Source organism: Quercus lobata, chromosome 8 (genome assembly GCF_001633185.2).
Source record: "Quercus lobata isolate SW786 chromosome 8, ValleyOak3.0 Primary Assembly, whole genome shotgun sequence".
Taxonomy (NCBI): domain Eukaryota; kingdom Viridiplantae; phylum Streptophyta; class Magnoliopsida; order Fagales; family Fagaceae; genus Quercus; species Quercus lobata.
In genome coordinates, this window is record NC_044911.1 from 11,277,445 (window position 1) to 11,289,482 (window position 12,038).

The following is a 12,038-nucleotide window of genomic DNA, read 5'->3' on the forward strand; positions in this document are numbered from 1 at the left end:
ACTTCCATTTTATCCCTAATTTGGGGAGATCAAGTTTTGGTGGGCTTGGAGAGAAAATAGTCGAGCCCTATCATTTCCCTACCCCCTCCCATCTCACCCATTTTCTCTCATGTTTTCTACTCTCATTTTTTCATCATTTTCAAAATTATCCCAACTAGACATACCTTTAGATAAGAGAGAGACAAAAAAGAAGAGAAAGAAAGAGATGTAGAGGAAAAATAAAGAAAGATTAAAAAAATAATATTTAAATAAAGTGGTAAAAAAATAAAATATTTGATATTGGATATATTGTAAAGTGAAATATTAAAATAAATCTTTTAGTTACTCTTACTCCTGCGTAACCTCTCAAAATCTCACCATTAAAAAAAAAAAAGTAAATAAATGAAGATCAGATAAGATTTTGTAGAAATCTAGAACACAAACAATATATCCAATTTCCATCCATTTTGTCGGTCTTTCTTTCAAATCTCATATAAGAGCACTAGTACCTGCACTGCCATATGCCATATGTTGGCATATTTTATCATCAAAGCACAAGAAACATGCTTTATATGGGCTTCTAATTGTAAATTTTTTACAATACTGCTACAATACCATCTTATATGTAAGATGGTACTGTAGCAGGCTTGTATAAATATTTTACTAATTTATTCTCTCTCCTTCATTAGCTGTCTCCCACTTTGTCTCTCTGTCTCCCACATTTCTCTCTTTCATTTCTCTGGTTCTCTGTTTGTAGCAGTGTAGCATTAGTCCCATTTTGTCTCTCCGTCTCCTTAATGTCTATCTCTCTCTCATTTCTCTAGTTCTCTCTCTGTAGTAGTGTAGCCTTAGTCCTTACTCGTGTGTCTAAGATCAGCGTGGTGGCAAGGCGGTGTTGTCACCCCATTTTGCAACCCGTATTTAACCTCACATGGAGGGTAAAAGGGTAATTTTACCTTGAAAATATGCATCTTGATTCTGGTCACTAGATCCTTAATCTCATTTCACCAAAATGATCTTGATGTTGTAACGATCAAATCAACTGATCATAAGCCCTAATCGGACCATCAGATTGAAAGTTATTATCAAATCAAGTTCTAATGGCCGAGATGCACAATCACAAATTGAGTCTGACTATATGTGATTATGAACAATTGATTTCAATTGGTTATAAATATAATCAATTTGAGAACGATGATGTGTCATAACTTGATTGATTAGGACTACATTTTATGGTAGGGTTGCACATACCTAATTAACTAGATAGTTAAACATTAATTATTCAATGAGTAATTTGTGCAATTATCTTTTAATTAGGGTAAATTTAGAACTAATTAAGTCTAAAATGGAAGTGATTGGAGCCATTTAATATTAATTAGGAGCTAATTTGGGACCTATTAATGTTAATTGTGCTGAAATCATTTTCTAACAAATGACCTCTGCTCACCATTTCATTGATATCTCTCAGAATATTTTGAATCTGTGAATGAGATTAATTTTCCCAGAAACTAGACATCCAGGGCTTCAATTTGAGCACAAGAATGAGACAATTTCGATCAGAATTGTGTCAGATATGATTATTCAAAGTTGGCTCTACAGGCTGTTACAATAGCTACGGGAAAACCGAATTTTGGCTTACTCCTCATTCCCACCAATCTTTCCATTTAATGCACCAGATCTCTCCCAAGACTAAAATGAGGTCTAGGTTCATGATTCTTTGTTAACCCTCATTAAATGACATTCCATTCATATTTCCTCCACCACTACTATATAAACCCCCTATCTCCTTCATTCCAAAGACACAAATAACCTCCCTCTCTTTTCTTCTCTTGAGTTCTAGTGAAGTTGAATAGTCTTGTCATATCTTGGTTTTCCTAAGACTCAAGGTATTGAGTGAGACTCACTCTCCCTCTCCTAACTCTTCTTTTCCTCCACCCTTAGGACCTCCATCAAGAGTCCCCTCCTCCACCATATGGATCTTGCATGAAGGTATAATCCCCTTCCCTAACTGTTTGTTTATGTTGCCATGATGAGAATTTAAGATTAAAGTATGATAATTCCCTTGAATATGTTTGAATGTTCTTAATTGTTCTTATGTGTTCTTCACATGTTCTTGGTTGTTCATCACATGTTCATGCATATCACTAGATTTAATCTTAAATCCACATCAAAACTATGAAAAACATGTTTGTTTCATAATTCTTTCAAGTCCTTGAATCTAGGATATTACCATACACACACATTCACTAGAATTTATTTTTTAATCCAAATGCAATACTTAATAAATTGAATTAGGGTTTTATCACACGCACACACTTTAAATTTAACATGTAAATTGATTGACATATTGGATGATATGATATGAATGTTAGCCACCATAGTCTAGAAGACCGGTTTCACTGGGCAAGGTGGGTGCCTAACACCTTCTCACCTTGTAACATAGCTGTAAGGTTGAATTTATTCAACCATCTAATTGGCTTTATTCCGTGCCAAATTTGCTTGTAATTCAGCATTTAGTAACCCTGTATTTAGGTGGGTTTGATGTAAGGGTAGTGAGTGAGATAGAGTGAAGATTGCTCAAGAGTGTACAAGAAAACAGAGACTCGTGGCTGGGACTCGCGGGTGACTCGCGGCTGCAAGCCACCAGACGCAGCACACGTGCCAAGCATGCTGGAAGATGAACAGTCATGCTAGCTGGAGCACTACAGGACAAAACAGGACAATTGGCCATACGGTTATCTCGCGACTGGATCTCGCGACTTAGTCAAGCCGCGAGGTCAAGCCACGAGCCACCCCTGTTTTGTAAAACCTGACGTTTCACATTCCTCTCCCACTCCAGTATAAATACCCCTTTTACCCACGATTGAAAGAGAGCTTCCAGAGAGAATTTTGAGAGAGAAACCCTAAAGAAAAACCAGATTGTTTCACCCACAATCTATACCTTAGAGTCTCTTCAAATTCCTCAACTCTCTTCCTCTCCATTGTCAAATCTTTGAGAGGCATTATACCAAACCTGGTTCTCACCATCATCATCACTGTGAGACAGTTGTTTGGATTTTTGGGAAGCAGTTAGGAAGGAACCAATCTTCATTGGTTGATGCTACGGTCTAGTAGCGGAATCCAGGAAGCTAGAAAAGAAAAAGGTTCGGCGCAACCTCGTTGGAGCAAGAAGCTTGGAGGGCTTAGGTGCACTGGGTAGATTAGGCTTGGAGGGTCTATTGCTGTCCTTGTATCCCAACTGTATTTTCTAGTGGATTGTTTACCGCTTGGAGGGCGGCGGAGAGGTTTTACGCCGAGGGCTTCGGTTTCCTCTTCGATAACACATCGCGTGTTGTCTTTGTGTTTGCATCTTCCTTCCTCTCTATCTTTGCCTTTATATTATCTGTTGTGGATTTTATTTTGTTATGGCTTAGATAGTTTTTAACCAATTTCGTATTATAGCATATGTTAAGTTTCCACACACTTGTTGTTTGACATATTGCTTGAATTGGTTAAGCTGTAATTTGGGGGTCTAAACGTTCAAAGGTGTTTTGTACACGTTTTTGAACTTTCAATTGGTATCAGAGCGGGTACACTTGTTGTGGTTTTATTACCTAAGTGTGATCCTAGACCCCTGTGTTGTGGTTGATTGTTTTGGAATATACCATGCTGAATTGTAGCTTAAGTGTTTGTGAAAATGACTCTATGCATATGTCTGAAAGGTGTCTTACTGATGATCTTGTAGAGTTGTTAAAAACTAAGAAACATGCTAGAGTATTTGTTCACATGCTGGAATATCTTGAAAATCAGAATCATGTCTTACACAGTAGCATATCTGAATCTAAATCATTGATTAAGAAATATAAAAGAAAGAATAGAATGTTGTGTGAGATGATTGAGAATCTGAAAATGAAAAATCAATCTGAAAGAAGCATGAAAACTGATGATGAGTTTGTGTTTAAAGGTCAAGAATGTCTGTCACATGTGAACCTATTTGTGCATACCTCATTGAAGGTGTTTAATGCGTGTTTGTGGTATCTTGACAGTGGGTGTTCTCGCCATATGACAGGGGATAAGTCTCTGTTTAAGACACTCAAAGAAAAGGTTGGTGACTATGTGACCTTTGGTGATGGAAGTCATGCTCAAGTCCTAGGCAAAGGAACCATTGAGATACCTGGTTTGCCGATGTTGAAAGATGTGCTGTACATAAAAGGGCTGAAGGCGAATTTGCTGAGCATTACTCAAATTTGTGATGATGATTTTCCGGTACAATTCTCCAAGAAGGGATGTTTGATCATCAATGAAGAGGGGATTCAGGTTTTGGAAGGAAATCGGACTACAGATAATTGTTATGGAATAGTTCCCACGGCACCCATATCGTGTAGAAGTGCTCGTGTGGATATGTTGGAGCTGTGGTATCACAGATTTGGGCATGCCAACTTCAAACAAGTAACAAAAGTTTCCAAACTTGAGGCAGTCGAGGGACTTCCTAAGTTTGGAAAAGTGAAGAAGACCGTTTGTGGTGCGTGTCAAATGGGGAAGCAAACTAAGGCAAGTCATCACAAGGTGAATGTGATAGCCACCTCTCGGTGCTTGGAGTTACTTCATGTTGATCTAATGGGGCCTACCAGAACTGAAAGCCTAGGGGGGAAGAGATACATTATGGTCATTGTGGACGACTACTCAAGATACACTTGGGTTGAATTCCTTAGAGAAAAATCAGAAGCTTGTGAGAGGTTGGAGATCCTGTGCAAGAAACTACAAAACGAAAAGGGGATTCCGATAGCCAAAGTTAGAAGTGATCATAGGAGGGAATTTGAGAATGCAAGATTCGAGTCCTTCTGTGAGAAGAATGGAATTAAAAGAGAATTTTCAGCTCCCAAAACTCCACAACAAAATGGAGTGGTAGAGAGAAAAAATCGTGTGATTCAGGAGATGGCAAGAGTCATGTTACTTAACAAGCAAATACCTCAAAAATTTTGGGGAGAAGCTGTCAACACCTCGTGTCACATTGGCAATAGGATTTTCTTTCGAGTTGGTACAAAGAAGACTGCCTATGAGATATGGAATGGGAAGAAGCCAAAAGTGAAGTATTTCCAGGTGTTTGGAAGTAAATGCTATATCCTAAATGATCGAGAGAATCTTGGGAAGTTTGATGCGAGAAGTGATGAGGGTATTTTTCTTGGCTACTCTACTACAAGTCGAGCGTATAGAGTATTTAACAAGAGAACAAAGACTGTGATGGAGTCCATAAATGTCAAGATTGATGATGCCTTACCTAAGGTGGAAATGATTGATGATGTAGAAGGGCCGAGCACCAAAGAGCCCGATGTTGAGGTAGAAGCTTTGGATATAGAAGGTGAAAAACCTATACCAGAAGTAGAATCGACTCCCATCAACCCAAGAATGGAAACGAGATCGATGTCTAGAACATCAAGCCCTCTTACTCCTCCGAAAGTTCAACCTCCTATCTCTCGTAGTGATGAAGTTTCCACTTCAAAAAGACCATCTTCAAGAGTTATCAAGAATCATCCGGAAAGTAACATCATAGGATCTCTTGATGACGGTCTTCGCCTCAGGAAAGGAAACATTCTGCTAGCTAATCATGTAACATATCACTGCTATCTTGCACAGTTTGAACCAAAAAGGGTTGAAGAGGCTCTTCAAGATGAGAATTGGGTTGCGTCAATGCATGAAGAGCTGAATCAGTTTGTGAGGAATGATGTGTGGGAACTTGCTCCACGGGCTGAGAACATTCATGTTATAGGCACAAAATGGATTTTTAAAAACAAAACTGATGAAGATGGAGAGATAATTCGAAACAAATCTCGGTTAGTAGCTCAAGGATACACTCAAGTAGAAGGAGTGGATTTTGATGAATCTTTTGCTCCGGTGGCAAGACTCGAATCCATTCGAATCCTCATGTCCATTGCGTGCACTTTAAATTTCAAACTTTATCAAATGGATGTAAAGTGTGCATTTCTGAATGGATATCTAAATGAAGAAGTATTTGTTGAGCAACCAAAAGGATTTGAGGATCCTCATTTTCTAGATCATGTATTAAGATTGAAGAAAGCCCTTTATGGCTTAAAACAAGCGCCTGGAGCCTGGTACGATCGTCTTGCACATTATCTTCTAGATAGAGGTTTCAAGAGAGGGTATGCCGATCGAACTCTGTTTGTCAAAAATGATGAAGATTATCTCCTTGTGGCACAAGTCTATGTTGATGATATAGTGTTTGGGGCAACCATCGAAGATCGTTCTACTGAATTTTCTGAGGAGATGAAGAAGGAGTTTGAGATGAGTATGGTGGGGGAACTCATATTTTTCTTGGGTCTTCAAGTCAAACAACAAAAGGAGGGCATATTTGTATCTCAAGAGAAGTATGCCAGAAACATTGTCAAGAAGTTTGGACTAGACTCCAAAAAACATGCCTCCACTCCCATGAACTCATCCACTAAACTGAATGTTGATTCATCTGGAGTCGAAGTAAGTCCTACACTGTATAGGAGCATCATAGGGAGTTTGCTCTACCTTACAGCCAGTAGACCGGACATTGCTTTTAGTGTGGGCGTTTGTGCCAGGTACCAAGCTAATCCGAAGGAATCTCATCTGACTGCTGCTAAGCGAATCATTCGATATGTGAATGGTACTGCAAACTATGGTCTATGGTATTCAAAAGACTCAAATGCTTGTCTTGCTGGGTATTCAGATGCTGACTGGGCTGGCAGTGTAGACGATCGAAAAAGCACTTCAGGCGGCTGTTTCTATCTTGGTAACAATCTTGTCTCGTGGATGAGCAAGAAGTAGAATTCAGTGTCTCTATCTACTGTAGAAGCAGAATACATCGCTGGTGGAAGTTGCTGCACTCAGCTTCTTTGGATGAAGAAATTACTTCATGACTATGGAATTTCTCAAGAAACGATGTGTGTCTTCTGTGACAACACCAGTGCCATCAATCTTTCCAAGAATCCTGTCCAGCATTCAAAATCTAAACACATAGAGATACGTTAGCATTTCATTCGGGATTTGGTAGAGGAAAGAGTTGTGTGTCTTAAGTTCATACACACCGACAATCAAAAGGCGAACATCTTCATCAAGCCTCTCGATGGTCCACGGTTTGAATCACTCCGTAAGACCATTGGTGTTGGTACAATTCCTTGACTCTCTTGTGTGTTGTGTGCTTCACATATTTATAATATGATAAATTTGTTTGTGTTGGGGCACACACTTCTTTGTTTGTGTAACATGTTTATTGTTTGTTTGTCCATTTGTGAATTCTGTTGGTTCTTCTTTGTTTGCTCTATCATTTTCTTCTTTTATGTCAAAAATCCAAAAAATCACATAAAAATTAGAAAATCAAAAAGCTTGATTGACATTGTTGAGTTTTTGTCTCAAAACTTGTTTTGCCTTGTACCTTTGTGCTAATGGCTTTGTGCATTTTCGAGCATTGCTTGTTTTCATGCACTCATATCTATGTGGGAGAAATCTTGAAATCGTTGTGATTGTTGTAAATAGATCTTCAAACTTGTCATGAATGATTAGTGAATGGTTTTGTTGATCTTGAGACATGCATAGACTTGTATCTATATATCTTCCCACTCTTTATTTTTGTTTTGCTAAAAGAGCTCACAAAATGTAAATCTCCAAATGAAAAGAGATATTGAGCTGCAAAAGCCTGTCGCACATTCTAGTATTTAACTAGGAAAAAGGGTAAGCGGCCTTATATTGAAGTGAATGTTTATTCAAAAAGCCAAAGGCTTGTTCTTTAAAGTGAATTGTCATATATCACTCTCACAATGAGAATTGATTACCTCAAAAGATCAAAAAGATCAAATGTTGATTAAAAGTGGAGTCAAATGTAAAGCTCCAAGTCATGTTATCAAGTTTTGTGGGAGGTCATATATACATACTTCTATAATTGAGATGGGTCACATGATCTAGTGCTAATTGTGTATATCTTGGTTGAATTGATCATTGAAGCTTCACATTAGACTAAGGACTATCTCATTGTTGATATCCACACACAACACACAAGTTTATGTTCAATAAATGCCATATTCATTTGTGTGATTGTACTTGATGAAATGTGTTTTTCACAGGCTCAATCTTTGTTAATTCAAGCACAAAAAGATTTTTGAGTGTTTTAGGTGTTTTTGGAAAGTATTTTGTTTGAAAAATCTGAAAATTTCAAAAATCCTGTTTTGCCCTGTTTTGGTGGCTCAGTCGCGGGAATGTCAAGTCGCGTGCCTCAGTCGCATCTTCGCAGGTCATTTTTGGCGCCTTGTTCGCAAGTGGAAGGTCCAGTCGCAAGGTTTACTCAGAGATTTTCGCGGCTCAGCTCGCGACTCACTCGCGGGTAGACCTTCCAGTCGCGAAAAACACTTAGAAATTTTTTTCAACTTTGTGTCCTTGAGTGTTTTGGCGGCTTGATCTGGCGACTCTTTGGCGACTCGTTTTAGTGGCGAAAATCGCGTGTTTTAGACTTACAGGGGTAGTTTTTAAACTTTTTGTTTTTGCCTCGATCTTTTTGTGACTGTTCATTGTCTTTCTCATCTGCTCTTACCCATTCACACCATGCCTCCATTTTAGATCTCCATTGTTTGCCTCTTTTCAGCTCAAAATCATCAAGTAACAGGTATGGTTGTTCTGTCCTGAACTCTTTTCTACTTGTTGTTATGGTTTTCCCTCTGGATTATTCGCATTTGTTTGTGATTCTGAGATGGGTTTTTAGCTCAACTATTACTCTTTGTCCATGCTTAGCTTATGGTAGTTTCTGTCTCTGTTTTGAGCTATTTTATATTGTTGGTTTTGTTCTTCATCATGAGCTTAGCTAGGGTTAGCTATTTCTGTCTGATCTGCTGCTGATGTGGTGTTTCAATATCATCCTGTGTAGTATCCAGTTGATGTGTTGTTGAATGTGGGTTCTTTTTCAGCTGATTGTGTGGTTTATTTTGTCTACCTCTACTGTGTAGTTCATTTTGGGCCATCTGTGTCCCTCTTTGCTATTTTCGGGCCATTTTCATCTAGCTATTAGGGTTTCTTCATTGTCCCTTAATTTCCACTAACCCACTGCTAATAAAGTGTGTTGGATTGTGTTCTGCCATTTCTCTTGTTCATAATACAGACTAGTCATGTCACCATTCAAGAAAGCTGCTGTGAAAGGAGGTAGTTCCAAAGGGAAGGAACCAGTAATTGATGTTGATGATTACCCGCCTCAAACAAAAGGGACTCGCTCTTCATCAAAGAGTTTCGATCCCAACAAGTTCAGATCATATGCAGCCCATCAGTCCTATGAGAATTTTTTTCTACATGCCAAACCATTACTAGAAAGAGCTTTGGATCAGTCCTCACTTCATGACACTGACATTCCGAAATGGTTTGCTCACAAGGATTGGAATTACCTTCTCTCTGATCTGGATGAATCGTATGAAGAGTTGGTAAAAGAATTTTATGCTAACGCAATTGTGGAAGGAGATGAACTTAAGTGCTGGGTTCGGAAAAAGAGCTTTTTTGTCTCTCCTACATATCTGGCAGAAATTCTTCACATCAACAGACCAATTTTCCGACATTCACCGGTTTATGATGATCTCTGTCCTGATGAGGAGCTTCTCAAAGAAAGTCTTGGTCAAGACTTAGAGTTCTCACCCAATGGAAAATCCATCAGTGTTTCCTCTCTTTCTCCAAAACTGAGAGTGCTTACAATTGTGATGTTTCACAATTTGTACCCTTTATCAAGTACTGGGTATATGAACCTCGGACGTGCTTTGTTTCTTCATGATCTAATCTCTGATGTGGAAATAGACATCTATGCTCATATCTTTCATGTTCTGCGCAAAACAGTTCTTCGAACTGAGTCTCGGATATGTGTTCCTTTCTGCAGTCTCATTTCACGGATCTTGAAGCTCAAGGGTATTTATCCAACGGCAGATGAATCTCCTATCCCAAAACCAAGTCCAATCAATATGCGTACATTCAATGCAAGCATTGGACATAGTCGGAAGAGAGCCAAACCAGAAACTTCTGCATCTCACAGTGGCTCTCATTTCAGCACTCTCTCCCTAGATGAGAAACTTGATAGCATTGTATCCTCTGTCCGCGAGTTGAATACAAAGATGTCTGGACTCACAGCTTCTCTACACCATCAAAGCACTCGATGGGATATGAAGTTTACTTCTTTACAAACTCAACTGGATCAAATTCAGAGAAAGCTGGAAGAGGATGACTAGCCTATTCCATGACAAAAAGGGGGAGTGATAGGCATGATCAGAGGGGGAGGATATTACCTAAGGGGGAGTGTCTTTACCTAAGGGGGAGTGTCTTTACATTCTTCTTCAGTTTAAGTTTTCATTTTAAGTTGATATATTATGTTTTGTAAACTGTTATTCAGGATGTTTTTGAGTTTGTACCCATGTGCTTTTGTATTCTTTTAGGGTTAATGTGTTATGCATAGTTTGTAGGCTTTATGGTATGTACCTTGCTTATGCAGCCTTTATGCTATGTTGAAATCAGTACGTTAATCTAAATGTTCTGCATTTTGGTTTATGTACTGTCACTCTTGTGCCCTTGTAGGATTGTTCCTAGATGCATATACCTTGTGTGTTATGCATTGGTTGAGTGTTGAACATACAAGTGTCTTGCCTTGTGCTTGTTAACTTGTATGTCCTTGTGTTCATTCCAAGTGTGAATGAGCACTGTGATCACTACCTTGTGGTGTTCACTTGGTTGATCAAGCTATGGTTTGTTTCTTAACTCCATCTTTGCTTGATCACATATTGCCTGTTTCATATGCATTCTATGATTTTCTGCTTACAATGATCATGGTGTATTGTTGTGTTTCAGGAGTATTATGTTCATATGATTCAAGTTCTTCACAGCTTCTAGAGTTCGGTGTGAGTGAGTTTTGTTCAACTGTTCCCAACTCACATGTTAAGTCTAGAGTTTGTTTTAGGGTTTTGTCACGGAATAGCCAAAGGGGGAGATTGTAAGGTTGAATTTATTCAACCATCTAATTGGCTTTATTCCGTGCCAAATTTGCTTGTAATTCAGCATTTAGTAACCCTGTATTTAGGTGGGTTTGATGTAAGGGTAGTGAGTGAGATAGAGTGAAGATTGCTTAAGAGTGTGCAAGAAAATAGAGACTCGCGGCTGGGACTCGCGGGTGACTCGCGGCTGCAAGCCGCCAGACGCAGCACACGTGCCAAGCATGCTGGAAGATGAACAGTCATGCTAGCTGGAGCACTACAGGACAAAACAGGACAATTGGCCATACGGTTATCTCGCGACTGGATCTCGCGACTTAGTCAAGCCACGAGGTCAAGCCGCGAGCCACCCCTGTTTTGTAAAACCTGACGTTTCACATTCCTCTCCCACTCCAGTATAAATACCCCTTTTACCCACGATTGAAAGAGAGCTTCCAGAGAGAATTTTGAGAGAGAAACCCTAAAGAAAAACCAGATTGTTTCACCCACAATCTATACCTTAGAGTCTCTTCAAATTCCTCAACTCTCTTCCTCTCCATTGTCAAATCCTTGAGAGGTATTATACCAAACCTGGTTCTCACCATCATCATCACTGTGAGACAGTTGTTTGGATTTCTGGGAAGCAGTTAGGAAGGAACCAATCTTCATTGGTTGATGCTACGGTCTAGTAGCGGAATCCGGGAAGCTAGAAAAGAAAAAGGTTCGGCGCAACCTCGTTGAAGCAAGAAGCTTGGAGGGCTTAGGTGCACTGGGTAGATTAGGCTTGGAGGGTCTATTGCTGTCCTTGTATCCCAACTGTATTTTCTAGTGGATTGTTTACCGCTTGGAGGGCGGCGGAGAGGTTTTACGCCGAGGGCTTCGGTTTCCTCTTCGATAACACAACGCGTGTTGTCTTTGTGTTTGCATCTTCCTTCCTCTCTATCTTTGCCTTTATATTATCTGCTGTGGATTTTATTTTGTTATGGCTTAGATAGTTTTTAACCAATTTCGTATTATAGCATATGTTAAGTTTTCGCACACTTGTTGTTTGACATATTGCTTGAATTGGTTAAGCTGTAATTTGGGGGTCTAAACGTTCAAAGGTGTTTTGTACACGTT